Genomic DNA, 24414 nt, shown 5'->3' on the forward strand with positions numbered 1-24414 from the left:
CTTTTCAAGCCTCAGTTTTCTTACCTGTGATGTGAAGGGGTTTAGCAAGAATTTTTTCTAAAGCCCCTTAGTATCTACAGGGCATTAAAAGTAATGAATAGATACAAAGTCAGGGACTTTTATTCAAAGCATTTTGAAGATGTTTTCTAACAGTTCTTTCTTCCTTTGGAAGAACCCTGTACATCTTTTGTATATATATTTGAAGACGACACATCTTGCATGGTTTATAGTCCCCAAAGTCACTTCCCAGTTGTATCGGTTTCCTATTGATGTTGTAACAAATTACCACAAATTTAGTGGCTTATAATAGCACAAACTAATCTTACAGTTCTGGATGTCAGAAGTCCAAAATGAGTCTCACAGGACTAAAATCCAGGTGTCAGTGGGGGCTCTGTGATGCTTTGGCTATTGGCACCATCCTCTGTCTTCAAAGCCAGCAGTATAAGATCTTCAGATCTTCTCTCTTCCTCTTACCTAGCTCTTGTGATTACATTGGACCTACCTGGATAATTCAGGCTAGTTTTGTTTTGTTTTTTTAAGATCTTTAATCGCATCTGTAAAGTTCCCATTTCCATGTAAGGTCATATATTCACAATGTGGCATCTTTGGGAAGTCACTATTCTCCTTCCACACCAGTGAACCCCAGGTAATCACACCTTTCATTTATGAAGCTACTCTTATGAATGCAATATCTTGGTCAGTATGGCTCCCTGAAGATTGGGTAGTTTTCCCAATTTCCCAGTTTCTGTCTCAGGTAGTAGGTGGTATTGAGACGCCACTCCTTAGTGGTGGTTCTGTATGTACCTCTGAGAGCTCAGGCTCTTGCTCAACAGAGGTCTGGGAGAGAAGCACTGCATTTTCAGTCTCTCTGTGGCATCCTCATTCACATTTGGAAGAGAGGTGGTGGGGGAGTATTTGTGTAAAACACCCTCTTAGTTTATTCTTTAATGAAGAACATTTTCTTACCTGGCACAAGAATACTTTTTTTAGTTCCAGTGCAAGAGATAAAATCAGATAAAATCATCCTCTTTCTTCCCAGAGCTGCCCTCACTCACTGGTGCTAGAACTAGTCACTATAAGACGAGTTTACTCCTTCAGTGTAGCTTGTCTTAGTTTCTTTTCTACCTTTTTAAAAAAAAAAACAAAAAACTTACAAATCTGTAAGTTGTACCTAAATGCAGCATCTTTTTTTTCTTTTACTCACACAGCACCTATGATTTGAGTACCGTTGAGTACCAAGTGCCTGCTGCCCTGGTCTGGGTTCCTTCTCAAACACAACTATCATTTGTTGGTGAATATCATCCAGACCATTTCCTGTGTGTTTACATATGTTTGTGTATATATTGACATGTACAAATGTGTACTTTTTTTGTGGACTTTTTAAATTAGTGAAGTCATATGCTATCTATATCATCCCAAACTGTTTTTCACTTAAATATCTGGGAGATCTTTCAATGTCCTTATATATTGATTGGATATATTCTTTTTTATTGATGCATAAAATTTCTTGATATACATGTACTATTACTCATAAACTCATTTCTTTGTAAGCTCAGCATATGGTTATTAATATTAATCTGTTATAATCATTAAGGAAATTAACATCTTTTCTATATTTCTAGGGTAGAATTTCTGGAGCAAAGAAATGGCATATATAAAAGTAAGATACACTGCCATATTGCACTTTAAAAGGTTGAATTAATTTCCAACTCCTCTCAGCAGTGGATAGAGTATGTGTTTCTTCAAATTCCAACAATACTTGCCCATCTCATGGATGAAAAATTGTATCACATTCTAATATTCATAGTTCACGGCATTCCTTTTCTTTTGTATTGCCTTTGTTCTTTTTTTTATTAGTAGGTTTATGTTTTTCCTTTTAATTTGAAAGATTTTTTTTTTTTTACATGTTCTGCATGTAAAAGACAAGCCCAGTTTGTGGCTTATCTTTTAACTTTCTTTGTGGCAATTTTGATATCCAAAAGCCTTTACATCTTCCTATAATCAAAGTTTTCAATGTTTCAGTTACGGCTTTTACATTTTGTCTATGTAAAGGAGACCTCTTTTGGCATACGTATATATATATCACTTCTTTTCATTGAATTCTCATTCCGTGATACTTTTCATTTGTTGGTTTTTTACATTAAGCTCACTAATCAATCTGTAATTAATTTTCTTCCTTGTCAGAGACTAGGAAGCTTGTCTTTATTGTTTTGACTTAATTCTGGTTTGTGCTACTTTAGAGGTTGTATTAACTTCCTATTGTTGTAACAAATTACTTTAAACTTAGCAGCTTAAAGCAATGCAAATATATTATGTCACGGTTCTGTGAGTCAGAAGTCCTGGAACAGCCTTGCTCAGTTGGGTCTTCACAGGTTGAAGTCACGGTGTCCATTCCTCCTGGAGACAGGGAAGATGAACCTGCTTCCAAGTTCATTCAGGTTGTTGGCAAAATTCAGTTTCTTGAGGTTGCAGGGCCAAGCTTCCTAGTTCTTTGCTGGCTGTCAGCCATGCGTGTCTCAGCTTCTTAAGGCACCTGAATTCCTTGTCATATCTCTTCCAGCTTCAACCCGGCAGGAACATACCAAGTCCTTCTCATGCTTTGAATCTCTTTCATTTCTCCTTCCCCTGTAACTCCTCTGCCTGCAGCTAGAGAAAGTTCTCTGTTTTTAAGGGCTCACAGTGACTAGATTGAACTCACCTGGATGACCCAGGATATGCTCCCTATTTTAAGATTCAAAAACTTAATCACTTCTGCAAAGTCCCATTTGCCAAATAAAGTAAAATATTCACGGATTCTTGGAATCAGGTCATGGGCATTTTTGAGGGGTCATTATTTTGCCTACTAGAGATGCATAGTGACCTTAGGTTGGGCACCATCTTCTTAGTTATTCCAGCTGGTTAATGCTCTGTTTATTGATGTTTCTGATTAAAATGGCTTTTCTTGCTTCTTAAAACTCTTCTATTCCATGGGAATTTCTTCTACTCTCCTATTTTCTTTTCAGGAATAGCTTGAGTTCACAGCCCATTTATAGAACCAAAATATTTGGCATGATCTGCTGTATGGCTTGTACATGGTCCAGTCCATTTCATCTCATTTTTACTGTTTTCTCTTATCCTATTGATCATAGGAGCAGTCTCTAGTAATCTTTAAAGCAGTACTAAACTATTTACTCTCAATTAAAGTGAGGGAAAAAAAGCTTTTCTTCGTTGAAAAAAACATATACAAGTGGCAGAAAAAATTCAAACAGGACAAAAGTAAAGGCATATAATGTTAACTCCTGAGTTAATATTGTTTATACAGGAATTTCCTATGCAGGTGCACATAATTTTGTTTTGTTTTGTTTGCACAACTGGTGAACTACAACCCATTTATGTGTATATCTGTACTTCATATTTTTTCACTTAAAAATATGTCCTGAAGGTGTTTATGTGTCAGTACATAGAAACATATCACGCTTATCACATCTCTGGAAATTTTGATCTTCAATATACTTCTTGGTGAAAAGCACATCTCACTGAGTGTTTATGACTATTTTATAAAAAGAAACTTGCCTGTGACTATAGATCAAATAAACTAATGAATGTGAAGTCCTTATACATGTAGAACATGCAAATTCAGCCATAGCATTGTGTTGGTCATTTGCAGTAGTCCAGTGTAGCTTAAAATAAAGGTAAAACGAACAATTTATAGTTATTTGATCTTCTGTATGTGACCTAGATTTTCATAATGTACTTCAAAAAGCTATTTCATTTTTTGTGATCAGAACTATTTCCTATAATTACTTTTCTTAACATTCTATATTTTTGACTGAATTACTTCCAAAATTAAAAATAAATGTTATCAAAACCTCATTTGTATGTATTTGTATTATTATTTTAAAAAGAGCATATACCACAATTCAGTTTTCTTAGGAAATGACTAATAAAATTAAATATTTAAATGACTTAGTTTAGTTTAAAATTATTATTTTAAATAATATTTTTTTCTCTTATTGTCTATGATGGGAAATAGTTCTTTGGTTAAAACATTTTACAGTCAGTTTCATTACAATTGGAAAATGACCCTGATAAAATTTGTAATTTTTCTGCTGTTTCAGTCCTTTATACATGTACATCATATAAAATACCCCAGCAAGTTAATCAATACATGTTCTTGTGAAAAACAGAGCAAAGAAATACCTACTGTTTTTCAATCCTTGTTAGAATAAGAGCAATTCTTTCTTTCTCTCTCTCCATGTATAAATGCTTTATATAGTATATATATGTATCATATAAACAATATTTTATATATGTGTATTTATATTTAGTAAAGAGGTCATGTAGTGTGCATATGGTATGTATGTATATGTATATATAATGGCATGTCTATAAACATGTGTATGCACACAACACACAGGGGCATGTCCACGTGTGTGCATGTATGTGTGTGCATATACATGTATAGTGGTATGGATACACATGCAAGTGTGTGTGTAGTGGTATGTATACATGCATGTGGTATGTGTGGGGTATGTATATATATGTATTTATAGTGAAGTGGCCTCATGGTATGTTAAATCTACTTTAGACAAAGGAATCCCTCAATATGCAATTATTAACATAATTCAGTGAATGTATATTTGTGAGTTTTGGCAGTTTTATTTCTATTGTTGTTGTTCTAATAATACATATATTATAAAACACTCACCAAAAGGATATTTTTAAAAGATACAATGAAGATGCAAATAATATATCTACTAAATATCTTGCCAACTGTATTGTTGACCAACATACAGTTAGGGTAAGGTTTGACATTAGTGACAATGATATAAATTTATAGGTTTTTTAAATTTTATTTTTCTTCCAGTTTTAGTGATATATAATTGACATGTAGCACTGGATAAGTTAAAGATATAAAGCATGATTTGACTTACATTATGAAATGATTGCCATAAAAAGTTTAGTGAACATCCATCATCTTTTATAGATACACAGTAAAAGAAAAAGAAAAGATATTTTTCCTTGTGGTAAGAGCTCTTAGAATGTACTCTCTTAACAACTTTCATATATAACATCCAGCAGTGTTAATTATATTTATCATATTGTACATTGCATCCTTAGTACTTATTTATCTTATAACTAGAAGTTTTACCTTTGGACTACCTTCATTCCTACTTCTGGTAACCACAAATCTGATCTCTTTTCCAATGAGTGTGTTTGTTTGAAGTATAATTGACCTACAGCATTATGTTAGTCTGTGGTGCAGAACATAATGATTCAATATTTCTATACATTACAAAATGATCACCACATTAAGTCTAGTTACCGTCTGTCACCATACAAAGATATTGCATTATTATTGACTATATTCCCAGGCTGTACATTTCATTCCTGTGACTTATTTATCTTGTAACTGAGAGTTTGTACCTCTTAATCTCTCTCACCTATTTCAGTCATCTCCCTACCTACTTCCCTTCTGGCAACCACCTATTTATTCACTATATCTATGATCCTGTTTCTATTCTATTCTGTTTGTTCATTTGTTTTGTTTTTTAGATTCCACATATAAGTGAAATCATTTGCCTTTCTCTGTTTGACTTATTTCACTTAGCATAATATCCTCCAGGTCCATCTGTGTTGTTGTAGATGGCAAGGTTTTATTTTTTATGGCTGAATAATATTTGTGTGTGTGTGTGTGTGTGGTGTGTATACATCTCACATCTTCTTCATCCATTCACTTATCAATTGGCACTTCGGTTGCTTCCGTATCTTGGCTATAATGAGTAATGCTGCAATGAACATGGGGGAGTGCATGTGTCTTTTCTAATTAGTATTTTTGTTTTCTTTGGAAAAATATCCAGAAGTGGAATTGTTGAATTTTAGGGTAGTTCTTTTTTAATATTTTGAGGAACCAAAAATTGTATTTTTCTGTACTTGGATTTTATAAGAAGTACAATTTTGTAACTGTACTTGTATTTTGAATATCATAAAACAGCTGTTAAAAGATACTTTTCAAAATGGTAAAAATAATGGCTAGCATACAAATATATACACTCATGTCAAAGATATTATTTAATTCACTAATTAGGGAACTGATAAGATGTCACATCTGATTTGAAGGCAAAACTGATGAAAAGATAAAGATGGGCAATCAGGAATGCAAAAAGGAATTTGAAAAATGGGTTAATGTAGGGCATTAAACATAAAAGTGAATCATCTTTTTTACAGGGCAGAAATCAATTTGTCTGTAGTGTACAAAATGTATTTGCATTTCTATGAACAAGAGTCATTTACATTCCTAATCCTTTTCTCCAGTGTGTGGGGCTGTAATACAGCCTAGTCAAAACAATCAGAAGCACAGACTTCTTTATAATCAGATAACTGAGGGGTTTACTAGGAAAAAAACCAACATTCTATTGAAAGACACTCAGTAACCTGTCCATTACAAATTCTTCCACCATTTATCTTAAAATAACACCTTTATTTGCAGTTAACTTTGCATTTTTTAAATGTAGAAATATTTTAAGTCCCCGTATGAAAATTATATGAATTTAGAATAGGGATTGATAAATGTAAGCTTTTGTATAGTGTCATTTCATTTCATTTATTGTTTCTTCATGCAGCCAATCATATTGAAGGACCATCGTAAGCCAGATGCTGAGGTAGATACAATACAGTGATGGGTGGTATGCACATGATACCTGGGGGAGATGGTCTTTAATGAAGCTGTCATACGTGCTAGCAAAGCATACTATTAGAAATGGTAAGTTTGAAGGGACGTCAGAGAAAACTTTTGTAAGGCAGTCAACTGTGAACTGAGTCCTATGATATGAATAGATATGGTTAAATAGGTAAAGAAGGTAGTGAGTGAGGGAGAGGAGAGAGAGTAGTTTACTAAGAAGGAATATCTTATGTAAAGTCCCTGTGCATGGAGGAAGTATGGTCATGGTGGAAGGATAGGAGTGACTTGAGATGAGATCAGAGAAAAAGGCAGGGATAAAGCCTGCAGAGCTATGGTTGTGGCTGTAGGAAAGATTTAGGCATGAGAATAATATGATTAGAATTGCATTTGGAGAAGAGTACTCTTGCTATCTTGTGCAGATAGATTGTAGGAGGGGCCGGAAATGATGCTGAGAGACTAGTTAAGAGTCCATTAAAAAATTGTTAAAAACATTAATATGACTAACATTAGGGTTACATTTAAACAGAACCATAAAAATATGACTCAAAGAAGAGAGTCAAGGTGTTTTGAAGATGTCTATAAGAAGCAAATGGTTGGCCTTGCTCCATTTGGTTTGATGTTTAAGTAGTATTTTATTTCTAGAGCAGTAGTGTTTCTGAAATTTTGCCGAAAGGGAACTTTAGGCAAATGGTGCACTATACTGAGTACACTGAATCATTTTCTTCTGGTTGAATTCACTACCCAGTAAATGCCGTTCAGAGATTAGCATAGGATTTGTAATACTTTTTGGAATAGTTGTTTATCAAGAATAACATTATTTTTTAAACATTTGAATATGGAGTGTTTTACTCTGAGGTACTCTGAGGAATGTCTTTTGGCAACATGTATAATTTTCTTGAATCTCAAATAACATGGTTAGGGTTTCTTTTTCTTCTATTTTAAAAATAAGTTCCAAAAATCTTGGAACAATTGGGTGGGTTTATTGTGTAAAATTACTTCTGTTTTTACTAATTTTGTCCCAATTTTGAGCCAACACTTTATATAAGAATTTAAAATATTTTTTGAAAATAATATCTCATGTTTTTACCAAAAATTTTGTTTGCCACATTTTTTAAAACCCAAGTTTTCTACTGTTATTTTCATTAAATTACATATTTTCATCATCACACATGAGTCATAGTTATTAAGCTATTATTTTTTTTCTTAAATTCTAACTCTAAAATTTCGGGGGTTTTTGTTTTGTTTTGTTTTATTTTTTGTATAGTAGTTGTATTTTGAGAGTAAAAGATTTAAGCATAAACAAATCTTAAAACTAGCTCTCTTATTCACCAACCAAAATGTTACCAAAAAAGAAGGCTAAGGACCAAGACACTCAATCATTCTTATCTATTGAAGACAGGCAACGTGTAAGAAAATTGACCTCCTATGAAGCCAGAGGCATCAATATTGTAATAAGATTCCTGTCAAAGTCTTGCCCATAAGAGAAATCTCGGGAAGAATGAGGAACTTTGCTAAGAATGATCATTTTTATATCTAGAATAATCACCCCCCACCAAAAAAAAAACCCGAAGCCAAAATATCCCAGATGACTAAGAGCTATATTGGGTTGTGTGATGATGACATAACCTGCTTAATTTGCATCTAATTTTCATCGAATCAAATGTGGAAATGTGTCTATTTTTTTTTCTTTACTTCTTTGATTTTATCCCCTTAATCTCAGTAGATCCAGACGGGTGAGTGTATACTCTCTCAGCTTTCTTCGCTGTTTTCTACCCCTGCATTAATCCATTCTTATGCGAGATACGTTTTCTCTTCTGGGTCCTTTCATCCAGCTGCACTCATGCTTGCTTCTCCATCAGCCAACCTTTCAATTATTTATCCACATTCTCTTATTTGTGGGATTTGTTGCCCTTCCCCTTCTTTCAACCTCCTACTGTAATCTTAAGAGATTTCAATCCATCAACAGTTTAGCCTTCACATCCTGGGCTCTACTTAAATCCAGTGTCCTCTGTCTCTGCTCTTCTCAGGGTCTCAGTGAGGATCTAATCCCCATTAGGAACCACTGCAATGTTAACTCCAAAGCATAGTCCCCTCTTCCGTAACCATTTTTGTTTCCAAATTGCTCAGGTTCTCATTCCTCAACCTCAGAGCTAACACTCGTGTTTATTCATATCACCCTCCTGCAGGTTTCTCTCAAACAGCTAGCAGCAGCCCCCTACCCCTCCATCCTTCCCCATGACACTTCTTTTCCTCTCTTCCTTCTCTTTCACCTTAAAACTCCCCCAGCCTCAATTCATTAGATCCTCTTCCATATCTTCTTTTGAGTATACCAATCTAATAACAAATCCCAACTTCCATGTCAAAAATCTGCATTTTCTGCTCCTTTATCTGGCATCTGAAAAATGACATATAGTCATGGTCTCAATTTTCAGCACATTCTGTTAATTCTTTCATTTGTCCTTTTTCACGTTTATCTCTTATCCACCTTAAAAGTTATTCCAAACTGTATTAGCATTTCAGACCACTTTTTACTCATGCAGATTCACTCTCAAGTGATGATCTTGCTGTCTATTTTAAGGAGAAAATTGAGGTCAACAGATAATTTTTCTTTGGTTCCCTACTCACACCATATTCAAGTATATCCAGTCTCTGAGATATGGTATATGTCTGCCTGTCCAGTAGTAACCCCATCCACATGTGTATTTTACTTCCTTTTCATTTTACTTTTTCCTCTCCTGTTCCCTTCATCAGCCCTCTCCCTCCTGTATCCTAAAAATCTCCCTCTTTAGTGGCTTCTCCTGGACTATCAACATGCTATGTCTCTCACATCTAAAGAAAAGAACAGTCCCAACAGTCCAAACAAACTGAAGACACTCATTTTGTATCCTCTGGCACTACTTAATTTTTATCTTATTCTTCTCATACTTCTTTTTTCCCAAAGAGAACCCCAAACTTACTATTTCCATCACTTTATCCCTCACACTCTTTATAACCCATTGCAATCATACTTTAGTGTCTTGTGATTGTCAAATCCAATGGAGATCTATTAGTTCTTTATTTTATATCTAAATGAAGGTAACTATCCTCTTCTTTCTGTATCATTTAGAGTTTTTTACTTGCAAGCAACACATACCAACTTTAAGGGAAAGATATTACACAATCAGTTGGGAGACTTGGGAAGCAAACTCAGAAATGAACAGATATCCAGGCTACCAAACAGTTCTTACAGAATGAATAAGAATGATATAATTTGTCCTGGCTGAATCATAGTGCAAAGATTCAAAGACTGGGGAGAGGAAATCCAATTGGTCTATCCTGTGTCATAGATCTTATCCTACACTGGTCAATGGTGACCAGCAAAGCTACAAACAGTATTCCCTACAATTTCCATAACATGACAGTCTCCTGAATTTTGCCTCCATGTCTCCCTCCATGATAATCAGTGGATAACTATTGCTTTCACATTATCTCACATTCTATCCTTACGGTCATTGTTAAGAAATTCAGAAACAGGGTGTTTCCACAGTGGAAAAGGAGTATTGTTCTGTAGAGTATGTTTGGATGGTGAGGGTGCTGCTCCCCAAGTTTGCACGGATAGATAAGGCAGAAAAGATTTTAAAAGTAGATAGCCCCGCCCATGGAAATATCCAGGTATCAGTAATTTAGAGAAACTTAGGTATAGATTAGAAAATGAGATTTAACATGATTAACCTACCGTTAATCAGAGTCACACAGAGTACACTTCAGGTAAGGAGATATGAGTTGGTAGTTTTGGGTGATTTCTAATTTGTTTTTACAATACAATTACATAAGCTCAGGGTTGCAAACACTTTAAACATTATCTAGAAAACTCTTGTAAGCTAGCTTATTGTGATTACCTGAGAACATCAATTATGCCAGCAGTAGGTTAAGGAGAATATAAATGCAGTGCAAATTGCATTGTGATATCAGGTATTCTCCGTAATTTGTTTTTTTACTGACTAACTTGGAGATTGGCGCATTCTGGAAAATTTCAAAATATACACAGCTTCTTGAGGTCTTCCAGGAACTAGCAGTTATGTCAAAGTCTCACTTAGAGGTAAATCACACTGCTGAGACAAGCAGACAACTCTCTATTTGTTTTCTGTCCCCACTATAGCAAATTATCAGAGTTGTGGTGGCCTTAAAATCCAGCGATTTATTATCTTACGATTGTGGATTTGACATGGGTATGATTGGGTTCAGCAAGGGGGAATTCTTCCTGGAGACTCTAGATGAGTCCATTTCCTTGCCTTTTCCAGCTTCTAGAAGCTGCCTGCATTTCTTGGCTTGTGACCTCAATGCACCAGTTTCAGAGCCAGCTGTGTAGCATCTTCAAACTTTTGGTCTAATGTCTGCTTCTGTAGTCACATCTCTCTTTCTGACTCTGACTCTCCTGCTCCCTTCTCTTCCTCCTAAGGACCCTTGTGATTATGTTGGGTCCACATGAGTAACATAGGATAGTCTCCCTTCATCAAGATCCTTAATTGAATCACATCTGGAAAATCCGTTTTGCCTATTTGGTGTTATGAAAGATAACATAACATGTCCACACTAGAATGTGGACATCTTTGGTGGAGCCATTCTACTTATCACAGGCTCTCCAATAAAGTTGTGACATTGTTTATTTTGTTGCTGTAAAATGTGGAACACTGAAGGTGTTATGGTTGTTTGGATTGCAAAACAAGGATAGACCTTACACTCTCTAGCCAGAAATGCAAGAGGGCAGTGTGGAACGTAAAAAGACGAGGGAGGGCTAGGAAAGGGGATATCAGAAAAAACTGTGCCAGAAAAATCTGTGAAAGAGAGTTAGTTAGCAAAAGCAAAAAAAGTCATGGGAGAAGGAATATGAAAAGAAAAGAAACTGAAATAAACTTTAACTCCCAGTTAACTGCAAAATTCCATTGTTAAGAGCATTGGATTTATGGGACCCGCAATTCAATTAAGGTGTTACTATATTTAGTGATTTCATGGAGGCCCTCCACTTAAAAGGCAGAATTATAGCAACAGAGGGTGTCAGAGCTGAAAAAAAGACCTTAAATATTTTCTAGTGTAACTTTACAGAGAGTAAATTGAGGTCTACATTTTCAAAAAATTTAAGAAAAGTTGCACAGTTACTTGGTGCCAAAGGCAAGGTTTAAACCCAAATATCCTGATTGAAAGTTCATGACTCTTGCCATATTTTCCTCTAAGAATTCTCTTCTCTCCCAGTAGAAAATAGTAAAACTTTCCTTTCCTCAGGAAATTTTTTCAAAAATTTTCTCTCATAAAAGATTTTCTGGCACTTTTCTCTTTAAGAGTGATGTACAAAAAGCATCTTTCTTCTTTTACACAGAAGCTAGAGCTAGATTTAGCCTGTACTTCATAACATGATTTTCATATCACATAATATCATCTTATATTTGTCTATCACTGTGTGGGTTTGAACGTACTGTCACATTTCACATATTATGGTCCTTGTTTAGCAGAATGATACTGTGAGGTCTTTAGGTTAGAGCCAGGAATTTTGTACGTAAAAAGACAGGCTCATTACAGGTAGAGTCAGGACCAGAGCCCAGGTCTCCTGGTTCTCTTTTTCTACCCCCATGGAGCTTCGTGATTTTAGTCAAATCTCTCAGCCACTTGGTGAATTAGTATTCTCATTGGTGATTAATGACAATAATTTTTGCCCTACCTGGTAGGGAAATGATAAGAATAAAATGAGGTATTAAATGGGAAAGCTCTTTAAAAAAATAGTTACATCCTCTATAGCAAATGCAATGAGCTGATAATTCAGGCACTTCTAATATGAGAAAGACGTAACATTGGTGGGTTATTCTAGATGATTTACCAAAATTTACAGCTGGGTTAAGTTGTTTGCCACGTAAAGTTTCTTGTGTGCATTAAGGGGAAAAATGCTTCAATTCTTAGAATATTCAAAGCAAACATAAATTATATCTGGTGTGTATTGAGTTTTTACTTTGCTCCAGGCCTTGTGCTTTCAAGTTCTGCTTGCTCTTGGTCACTAAGTGATCAAATCTGATCTCTGATAAACCAGGTCTGTGTGACACAAAATCATTGCGTGTCACTAACTCCCCTCAAAGACTCAAAATATTGTGCAAGGAAAAAAATGGAAGAGCAAGCGATTGGGTACATGGTAAACTTTCCCCACCCCACCGTGTCCTGCAGTCAGTTTTCTTTGCTTGCTCTCAGTTAAGCTGTTTGTAAGATAAACCAGGAAGAGAAGTTGTTTGAAGACTGTTGGCTACATCAATATGGTGCCCACTAGGGCACAAGCTGCCATTTTAACACTGAGGCCTCTTTTCCCAGACTGAGCCCTGCAAATTCTGACTTCTTTAGAGTCTGAGAAGATGAGGATCCATTTGGACACTACTTTGTATTAGGCTTGATGCTGAAGATTTCAAAATACCACCTCCCCACATCTTCACAGTACCTCCCCAATATGGGTCCTACTGTTATCCTCACCTGATGCAGGTAATGAGGCTTGCAGCGATTTAGGATCTTGCTGAGGGTCACACAGCCCGAAGAAGTGGAACTCACACAGTCTGACCCTCACAGTTGTACATTCTTAGCCATCAAGCACCTCTCCTGGTGACATGTGCCCTTCAGAGGTGTTGGGGGAACAAATCCCACCAAACCACAAAGAATCACCTCATACATTGCCAGTTGTGACCTCTAAACTCTAGGACTTGTTCTTTTTTTTCTTTTGTTTTTGGATTTTGTAAGTTACTTCTTTGAATCTTACACTCAGTGGGTTTCAACTTAAAATCTACAAAGTGAGTCATCATCATGATCATTGTTATTGTTATTGTTATTGTTGTTATTATTATTATTACTATTACTATTATAAGCACCATTAGGAATTTTAAATGAAAAAACTGAACAAGTTTTATACTTGATTCATGGAGCAGCCCAAAAGTGTGCAATTGTAGCTATAGGAGTAGAAAAAATGATAGAAATATTGTTTTTCAAATTGTTTTAATCTCTGGCCAATCTTTTTTTTATATCAGTATTACCCATTACTATCACCGACTTTAGAATCTGATTTTTAATTAGGATTTTAATATGATATAATGTATTATTTGGCTCCTCCTTTGACACGTAAGAGTACAGCTTGGTTCTTCGACATCTGAGCTGAAACTTTCACAAAAACAGCAGATTTAGGAAATTAAGGCAAATATTCTGTAAGATGCCAAAGAAACAGGAAATTCCAAAAGCTATAGAGCTGTTAGATATAACTACTTTCAATGCCAGTGCAGGAAAGCTATTAGAAACTATCAGTTGTCTTCTGTACTCAGCTGGAAGTGTAGGGTCAGACGATTGAGTATCTTTCTTTCACAGCAAAATCATTTCCTACTACTTTGGAGGTTTGAAACTTTGATTTGTCAGGAATAACAACCAGATGAGAAAAGAGGATACAAAAAAAAAAAAAGGGAATAATAAGGATGATGTATATTTCAGTTCAGGGAACAATGTGAAAATGAGAAATTTTATCCTTGAAATGTTAAGTCTGAAGATAAGATCTACTATTCAAACCCCAATTTGTTGGACACTGACAAACTAAGATTAGTTCAAGGTTCAGGGATCGCATCTCTGGGGAAAAAAACCTTTAAACACAGTTCTTAAAAAATCATTTACAGTAACGTCCTAAAGAACATGAACTCATCAAAAATCACTTATCACGTGAAGAAGAGATGACAAGAGTAAGAGTCATGAAGCAGTATCTCAGAACCATCTGCAGATTCTGAAATTTTAGTCAGGAAATATAGAATATAGGATAATGTTTAATATCTTAAAGAAACGAAGAAGTATATTAATAACTAAAAATCAAGATGCTGCAAAAATTGAAAAGGCGTATTTTAAAAAGAACCACAGAATTTTGAGAATTTACTGGAAATTCAATATGCTAGATAAAAAGCAATTAAACATGGGTAGAATTAATGAACTGATAGACATAAAAATATTATACATAATATAAGTCACAGAGTGAAAGAAAGGTGGAAATTATGAAAGATAAGGAGATGAAGTGAGAATATTCAATACACAACTATTGAGAGTTTTGGAAGGAGGAAAATCATGAAAGAATATAGAACATCTATATGGAATATCTTTATCTGTAGATACACAAATTGGGTTTATCCGACATGCAGAAGCATTTATCGTTAGAAAACGTTTAAGTTACTTCACCATAGTAACAGATTAAAATAGAAAAGAAAAAAAAAAACACTTGATTATGACGGAAGACACAGATAATTCACTCTAACAACATTGAAAGAATATATTGTTTTGAAATGAATTTAGCTATAAGTAGCACTAAATATACTTAACTATGGCTGAAAAAAACTGGGGTTATTATAATCATATTAAAAAGTCTAGAAGTTGCAGTTGATTTTAGCTCAGTTGTTCAAAAATGTTGGGGCAAGCCTCTCTGCACCTCTCCTAGACTTTGCCTTGTGTGTGAAAGAAAGCATCCCCACCTCCAGGGATTTGAGAGAGGAGGAGTTCAAAGGTTAAGAAGATGCCACATCCTTCTTTCTGACTAACTGCAAGCTTCTTTCTTATAAAAAGACAAGCTGAGAAAGAAGAGAAGCCTAAACTTGAAAACAAATTCGGACTTGGGTAATAACACATGACTGGACCTTTTTACACAGTGATTTGAGATGGTTTTGTGACTTACCGCTTTCCTGGTTTCCATTAAGACATGGGCTCTATCAGAATTTTTCATTTCTGTCTTTGGAAGTAGTAGAAGAACACAGAGGATTTAAAGGGATGTGGAAAGACAAAAATGAAGTGGCTTTATGTTTACTGTCTCTGCTCACTCACATTCAGCACGATGGTTTCACCACAGAGCAGTGCAGGTCAGAATCACTTGCGTCAACAGAAATGACCTTGTGGACATGGTAACATCAAGTGAAAAAAACCAGGAAGAATGAAAAATTTGTACAATGTTACAATTCCCAAAATAGTAACAATTCAAACTAGATCAGGAAAACAGTGTTTAGTAGGAATGTATTGTGTAGGTAGGAGCAGATAACGAACTGGGAGCTTTCAAACCCCAAACTGGTGTGAAGCTCAGAAGCCATGACATTACAGGATGGATTATGAAGTGAAAATGAGGAAGTCATTTAACCTTTACGATGATTGGTTAATACAAGGGGGGTTTCCTGGCAGCAGGGGATTAGTTAAAAGTGACCATCTGATACCATTTTAAGAAGATGACAAATTTCTTTTATGATTATCAGAGGCATTTATAAGAAATAACCTTTTTGTTTTGTTTGTAGTCATGAAATAAGCTAGATTTGGTTCTGCTTATATGATTTAAATAGTTTTGTCTGTCCAGGGAATTTTCAGATTTGGTCTTCATTTTGTATTTTATTTTAACAACAGAATGGAAGAAGAAGTGTAAAATGGTGAATAGGAGTCACGAACATTAAATTTGGAACAAAGATTACATGAGTCATTCGGGATACATCAGAGGCAGGTACATGAGGACTTCTATATTTTACATAAACTTTGTTTCTTACACTGAGCAGTGAGTACCTTAGTACTCACAGAATTATTCTTTTTATTTTTTGTATGTTTCATAAATTTTCTACAAGAGCAGGAAATACATCTCCAGATTGAAAAAACTGAGAGATTACTCTACTTCTTTTAAAAATAAATTAAGAAAAGATTTGCATTTAAGGAGGGAAATTAGTGATGGTTAGGTGGGAAAATCAGATAATGGAGAAGTGGAGACGTTTATGAACCCCAGAGAAAAAAGCAACATATAAGACTGGAAATGTAATTCTAGATGATGTCATGGCTCATCTGTGAGTAATGTTTAAACAGTAATAATAATGTAAATACTGAATACTGCTTTAATGAGAATCACAATATAATTTCATTTAAAGATGGATGGAGAAGTGAGGGATAGAAGTGTGCAAGAATTATATTCTCATCTTCCATAATAGGAGTTCAATAGGAAATACAGAAAATGGAAAGAAATCATGAGCGCAATTATCAGCACTTTACTTAAAAGTTGCAGGACAGATCTCTGAATACATAATCAACTAGCTAAGACATTGAAAAAATGTTTACTGGCATGGGGTAGGGTGGCGAAGTGAGAAGCAGAGGACTGCTGCTAACAGTCCTCTTATAGGCTCATTTGACATTTTAAATTACATACATATGTGACTTAAAAAACAAACTTCAAAACATTCAGTAGATTGATTCTTGCACATTTTGCTTAAACAAAGTACCATGTTTCTCAACTCTTCACCATTGTGTAAGTATTCTAGGGTCCACTTAAAAAATGCCTTAGACATACTGTATACACCTTCTGCCTTGTAAACAATTAATTATACTATCCCCTAGATCAAGAATTAGAGTAATTTTATGGAACAAATTAGGCTCAGAACCAGCAGAATATTGGGTTTGCTCATCGCTGATTCCACATTATATCACGCTGCCTCAATTCAAGCTAAATCCTAGAGCCACAGTGGCAATTCCCAGGAAAATACATCCACTTAGTACATTTACTGCTAGCTCTGCCAAGGACTGATTAAAATGACTGTAGAGTCTTTCTGTTAGTGATGGCTTCTGATTGCGGGGACTTGCCACCAGCTGTCCCCATGAGCATGAGACCCAGTGGCTAGCTCAGCTGGAGCGCTGAACCCTGATGAGTACTCTCCTAAAATCTCAGCACCCCCTTCTTTGTCCTACCTCAGCATCCACAAGTTGACAGAATGTGGATGTGATATCCAACTGTTAAGACACACTACAGTGAAGCATTTACTGAAAATGATTTGGTATCCTAGGGCTCTACTTTCACATCCCTTGGTGGGGAGAAAACACCCTTCTTTTGGTTTTAACAGTCTCTTGTCACATTTTATAACATTTTATTTTCTTTGAGAAACACCAGATGTCTGAAAACTAGGAGGGGAATGTGGGAAATTAAGCAAGGAGGTTAACAAAATGTTCATCTTTAAGAATGGGCCAGTTCTACAGCGGGAGTGATTAGAGTCCCAATACGCAACCATTCGGGAATTCTGAGGGTAACACAGCACCAAATCTCCCAGTCCTTGTCCCGAAGCAGGACAAGGAAATGCAGGCCACCCACTGGCCGTTGGGGGTGGTAAGGAGGTGAGGTGAAGAGAGATAGAGAGAGAGAGGTGCTCTCGAAAAGTAGCTGCTAGAGGGAACCAGGTAATGACCTAATTTCAGAAATTAAATGACCTTTATTATACGAGAGGTAATGAATCTCTGCACTGTTTACAACAATATCATGTCTCTGCACTGCATATGCATGAAGTGGAACACAGCAAAGCAGAGTTTGTTAACACACGAACTAAACCATTCAAATAGGTGGCAGTCTACTTCCCTTCCACTTTTTTGAAAATCAAATTATTGAGGAATTAATGCAGTGAAATGTGGCACATCTTAGTACTATTTTTAATGTATCAGAGATCTAAACCCCATGATATTTCCTAGGGCATATGGATACTTGAATACTGAAGTATTGGGAAGGCAAGCCAATACTCAGTCAACTTTCTGAGAATGATCATTTCACCTCTACATTATTTTGTTCAGTAAAAATTATATGCCCTTTGGGTAAGCATGCAGTTAGAGGTATAGTATCACTTCTTTAGTTAAGTATCTGTCAAAATGCCCGTTAAAGTAAATTTTGCTCCAGGCTAATATTTAACATGATTCTCAAATTTAATAATACTATTTTGCTTAATAACTGTGATATGTAAATTTAAACACATTTTCGGGGGGTGAGGTACAGCTCTGTGGTAAAGCACATGCTTAGCATGCATGAGATCTTGGGTTTAATCCTCAGTACTTCCATTAGAAATTTTTTTATTCAAACTCTCTAACAAAATGTAATTCCCAGATATTTGTGTGAAAATTTAGTTTGCTACATTGAAAAGCAAAATGTGACATTATCCAAAGGAAGAAGTTACTGCATTGACAGAATAACTTATTTCAGTTAATACCTGTTGCTGTTTTCCCATTTGAATCCTCAGCAGAGGAAACTGTGGTGGAGTCCGAGCGCCAGGCAGCTGCCCAAATCTCTGCTCAGCTCTTTCAGCCTGAGACTGGGACATTTTTGTGTTAAAAAAAAGAAGTTAATATCCAAGTTCATTTATTTTCATAAATTTGCCATTATGTGTATATGATATGGTTTAAGTCCAGAAGAATATCCCCATTGTTTAAATTCCAAGTACATGTATTGAACTGTTTTATTTATACAGGGGTTTTAAGAGACCAAGAAAACTTATGGTGGAGTATACTTGTCAAATCGTGCCTGAAACTTTTTGATGAATACAATTCTTATTAAGAGTTTAGGCCTAAGTTCTGTCAACACAGTAAAGTATACCCATGCTATAGACACTGAAACCACCCTGTTACACAGTTAAATTAAATATTTGGCAGCTCTCTGCAACATTATACTTGGGAAGAAGTCCAGGCATGTGTGCATTCATTCATTCATTTGTAAACTATTCACTGAATAGTATCAATTACCGTGGTAGATGACATCACATACAAAGAGTTAATACAACCCAGACTCTGCGCTGAGGAAGTAGTAAGAAGGGGCATTTTAACATGTTTATTTTAACAAGGATGCCTAGATTTCTCCCAAGAAGGATCTACCTTCTTTTCCTAGATAGAAAAAGAAAGTGAAGAAGACAGAAACGTGAGCAGACACTATTGGCACACTGGGTGTTTGGATGGCTGCAGAATGTTGCTTTCAAAGTCCATGTCCTGAAGCCATTGCTGGGGGTGCTGTGGAGCTGAGGTTAGGGAGATCAGATTATTTGTTCTGCCAAGCAACCAGTCAATTCAAACTCTATTGTAATTATGTTGAACAATTTTATACTACTTAAAATTCATTTACATTTGTAGTTTTTGTAAATTTTTGTCAAGTTCTTTGTCTGATGATAGCAGTCTTCCTGTGGTGGTATTAACTTTCATTTCTTCTCTCTTCACTAAATGTTGTACGTGGAGCACACAGAGGCCACATTTTGCTCATATGTACAGCTTAGGTATATTGCATAGTGCTTAGCACTTGCTGTGTGTTATCTTATTTCCATATGTATTGCATTCTGATTAGTCACATGATCTTGACCAGTACCTGACACGACTTTTCATAGCTAGAGGATCATTGGAAACCTTGCCTCAGGTACCCAAGTCAGAATTTGAGCCTGACTTCTATCAGAATCTCATTAGGTCCTGGACTGAAACTTCCTTTTGCCTGGCAGAAGCAGGGGTAATGAAGGCAATATCCTCTTCGTAGGTAGCTGCTGCCCTCCTTTGCCAGGAGCACTGGGGACTTGGAAGCTCTGTAACTGCACTTCCATTGACTGTGGACTTTAATGCCTGCTTTTCCTACAATAGAGCTAAATTGGCTAAGCTGGTCTTCTAAAGTCAGGTAAGTTTCTCACTTGGCAGTATGCCTGAAGCCCAGGGGGAACAGCTCAAATAATGCCTAGATAGGTCATTGCAAAGCTGTTTCACCGAAATGGATTCTGGAAGGAGGGTCAGATGTACACTATGTAAGACAATTCTCCTTTTAGGAAAATAAAGATTTTGTTTAAAAGCAGTTTAATTATCACTGAACTGCAGAAAATGTTCGTTTAATCAACTTTGGGGAATTGTACCAAAATACAGACATGAAATCCATATGATAAACGGTATTTGTAATAGGGAAATAACAAAAGATAGCAAATGGAAATAAAGGAGGTGTTAGGTAAATTACAAGACAACAGTACTATGCAATGTTATGTTGACATTGACATTAGATCATAAGCGCAATGAAAAAATATGAAATATCCTTGATCTAGTACTAAATGACTAAAGCCACTCACCTGGAAAGCCATTTAATAGAACTAGCCCTCCCAAGGTGGTGCTTCTTAATGTTTCCTCGCTTAGGGACTTGATATGTACCTGATGGTATGAACACGCTCCTGAACACAGCATTTGGCATTTTCATGGATTTGATGGCTTTTTGAGGGGCTACTGAGGGACAACGGCTGTAAATTCCAGCTTAAGAATACATCCTTTAAGATGGTAGGAGCTTAATTTTATCTACTTTTCAGGGGCATCTGTATTTTAGGAATGAATGGCTAGACCATAAATACTATAAATGACAGACTCAGGAGCAAAAGCTGCAGATATCAGAATAGATCTGATTCTCCTTCAGATAGTAAAGGTGGCAGCAAATCCCAGAGAAACAGTGAAGGAAATTTCTTGATAACTCACTAGAGCTGCTTCTGCTTAATCTTGGGGATTCTGATCACACCTGTGGGTTGTGCACATGTCCCTGAAGGATGACTTGAGCTCAGTTTGGGAGAAAATTATTACTTTTAAAATTGCACATAATATTTATTTAACACATGGCAGCATCTCTCAGGAGAGTCTCACTAAATGTAAGTGATTAATGAGCCTGGAGCCTAACAGGAATCACACACAGGTAAGCTTTCAATCTGGCAACATTAATTAGTATCAAAACAATCTTTATCTCTCTTGGTATTTGAGCTCTATTTCTTACCAGGCCATCGCATTTGATTCACAATCTATAGATGCCAAAAGGCAGATAAACAATCAGAGTTTTCTCAAACATGAATCTTAATAAATTTAGTTTTGAAGATATAATGATTTCACAAGTTAGAACGTGCCCTACGTTCTAATGACAGGCATTTGGAAAGGGATGTTCACTCCTTGGTCTTCCAAGAATCACAGAGCTCCTGGGATAGGATAGGATTATCTAATTAAATCCCTGACCCCAGAAAGTTAATTTATTACCTTTCAGACAAAGAATATTTGTCTTGTGGAGATAAACAGGTAGGAGATTTTTCTGAACTGTAACTTAATATTAGTCCATTTGAGAACTTCTGACCATTTTTTTCATTTGTTCCCCATTTTAATGCCATTCATTGTCTCATAAGCCATTTTTACCACTTAGAAAGTTTTGTAATATGTGTGTAGTACTGTGTACCATCATGCATAGTTACCCATTTAAAGTAAACAAAGGTCTCAAAGTGCATTTCAGTGGAGAAAGGGTAGTATTTTCAACATATATGCTGGGACAGTCAGATGTACATATGAAGACAATGAATTTCAATCTATACTACGTACCTGATATGATAATTTGCTCAAAACAGATCATAAACCAAAATATATCACCTAAAAGTATAAAATTTCTAGAATAAAACACAGGAGAAAAGGTTTGTGTCCTTGAATTGGGCAAAGATTTTTAGAAACACAATACACAAATGAGAAAGAACACATGATAAACAAATTAAAATGCTGAAATTAGTTTTCAGCAAAATTAAGAACCTCTGCTCTTCAGGACATTGTTAAAAGAATGAAAAATAGTCCACATTTACAAATCACATATATGTTAGAAGTCTTGTTTGTAGAATTTTTAAAGAACAAAAACTCAAGTATGAGTAAAATATTTTATAGTTACTTCAAAAGAAAATATATAGATGACAAATAAACACATGATAAAACTACTCAACATTATTTGTAATTGGGGAAATACAAGTTAAATCCACAATGAAATATCCTACACACATGTTAGAATGTTAAAATGTCAGTGGCCACATTCTTCACATGCATTCATGGGACATTTACAAAAATTGACCTTATACTAGGCCATAAGTACTCATCAAAATTTCAAATATTTGGTTTAATATAAGCACAGTGTCAATTTTAATAAAGTTAGTAATCAGTTTTAAAGGATAACTTAAATATCTTCCAAATAGCATACTGATCAAAAGTCATAATGGGAAAGTGAACATATTTGTTACTGAATGATCAATGAGAAATTAGATACCAAAACTTTAGAGGCCCACCTAAAATAGTAACTAGAGAAGAATTTATTGCTTTAAAAATGTTTATAAGGAAGGAATAAAGGCTGAAAATTAATGAGCCACACACCCACATTTTGAAGTTAGAAAAGAAGATAGAATGAGGCAAAATATAAGGGAGAAGAAATGTGTGTTCATGTGTGGGTGTGAATTATTTAGGGATTCATGAGAATGATAAACACCAAACTCATGGCTGTGGTTGCCCGTGTGTAGAAGAGATGAAAGATATTCTGGCAAAGTACACACAGAACCACCTGCACTGATGCTGTCTTCTTTCTTATGACGGGTACTGCCCATGTGGGCACTTGTGTTAGTTGATGGTTTTTATACATTTGAAATGTTTTATAATAACATTTAAAATTTTATCTAATAATCTTCCTGGGTTGTAACTCACTCATTACTAATTTACCTTCAGCAAATATTTTTTGAATTTTACAATGTCATTTATCCAAATTAGTATTCTGGGTATTTTCTCCGTGTTATCATTGTTTTTCAAAGGGCATTGATTTTGTTCTTCAGTACCTAGTCTAGGAAACGGATGAGGGGAAATGTTATAATTTTAAGGAATAAATATCCAGTTCAAGGTCTTAAAGTTAGCTTTACTTATTCTTTTCATTGTTTAACCTATTTGTTTTTTCTCTACTGTATCTGCTCTAGATCATGTCTTTTGTTCTCTAACTATAACAAAAAATACAATATAGCTTTTTTAAGGGACTGGTTTGTAATAACTATAAAGACAAATCAAGCCCAGGTAAGTGCATATAATTGACATTAAATGATTGTAATAAATGGCTATATAAAATTCATTTTGTCATACATATCATATAGTGTGACATAAGCTATTCTTTTATTTCTCTTCCTCTTTTTTGGACTCTAATTTTCAGTTAGTCATTGGCTTACATCTTATCTCCCACCATAATGGCAGAAATTAATGGAATAAAAGTACTCTATTCAAAGACAAATTATCATTTCACTGATCTACTTCAATAAGTACAAATTCCCTCTGCACCCATTAAAAGGTTTAGAACAGTAGAAAAGTGCTAGTTAACTAAAATTGTGTTTCCTTTCTTAGACCATAAAACTTTCATTTATTTCATCTGTTAAACCCTTTTGTAAATACAGTGATTTTGAAGCCTTTCAGTATCGTGTGATACATATTTTGGCATTGTAGCTATTCGGGATTTCTTCCATGGTACTTTAATTTTGTGGTTCAGTGAGCAAAAGTAAGAGTTCTCCAGGAGGACTTGTACTTCAAACAGTCAGGGGTGTACTGCCTGATGAGACATTTAATCTTTTCCCTTGATGAGAGTGTCCGGTCAGAAAAGCCCTTTTATTTTTGAACTCAGAAAAGGTTTTAAAGAAAACTACCACCCAAACAGTAAAAGGCAACCAGTGTTTCCTCAGTGCTATACACGGTGCAGCATCACAGTCTAATACATGTTCAGTAAATGTTTTTAGAGGCTGTTGCTTGTGATAATGAAATATACCTCTCTGTTTTCTTCATTTAACCTCATCACCTCAAACAGAATAGTGGTAGGGCATTCCATGTCAGACAGTAAGTTAAATGATTACATCTTTGAAACAATTGAATGAGGTAGGTCATAGTAAATTTCATCTACAGAGGAGAAAATAGAGTCTTAGGAAAGTTAGCTAATATCCCCGGAGCCAAATCAGGTGGTAAGTAGTGCATCTGGGATTCAAACTCATGCCTTTCTGATCCCCAAGCCTAAAATCAGCCAAATAGTCTCATAAAATTTATAATTCAATTAATCAAAAATATTTATTGAGTGACTAATATTTAATATTGTCATCTATCCTGCAGTTTCTGGTCAATGACTTTACCAAACCTCACCTCCCATCTGGTTTTATAGCATA

General features: G+C 35.3%; 1 long non-coding RNA gene across 1 annotated transcript in view; it reads left to right on the forward strand.

Moving 5' to 3' along the window:
- The window catches only part of LOC116665251, a 175202-nt gene extending 151753 nt beyond the window's left edge, over positions 1-23449 (forward strand). The window contains exons 2-4 of the long non-coding RNA XR_004321771.1: positions 19962-20096; positions 23197-23290; positions 23424-23449. This is a non-coding gene — a long non-coding RNA (uncharacterized LOC116665251). The remainder of the gene's footprint in view (positions 1-19961; positions 20097-23196; positions 23291-23423) is intronic.
- The last annotated feature ends 965 nt before the right edge of the window (positions 23450-24414 follow it).

The sequence above is a fragment of the Camelus ferus genome, chromosome 8, assembly GCF_009834535.1.
Source record: "Camelus ferus isolate YT-003-E chromosome 8, BCGSAC_Cfer_1.0, whole genome shotgun sequence".
Lineage (NCBI taxonomy): Eukaryota > Metazoa > Chordata > Mammalia > Artiodactyla > Camelidae > Camelus > Camelus ferus.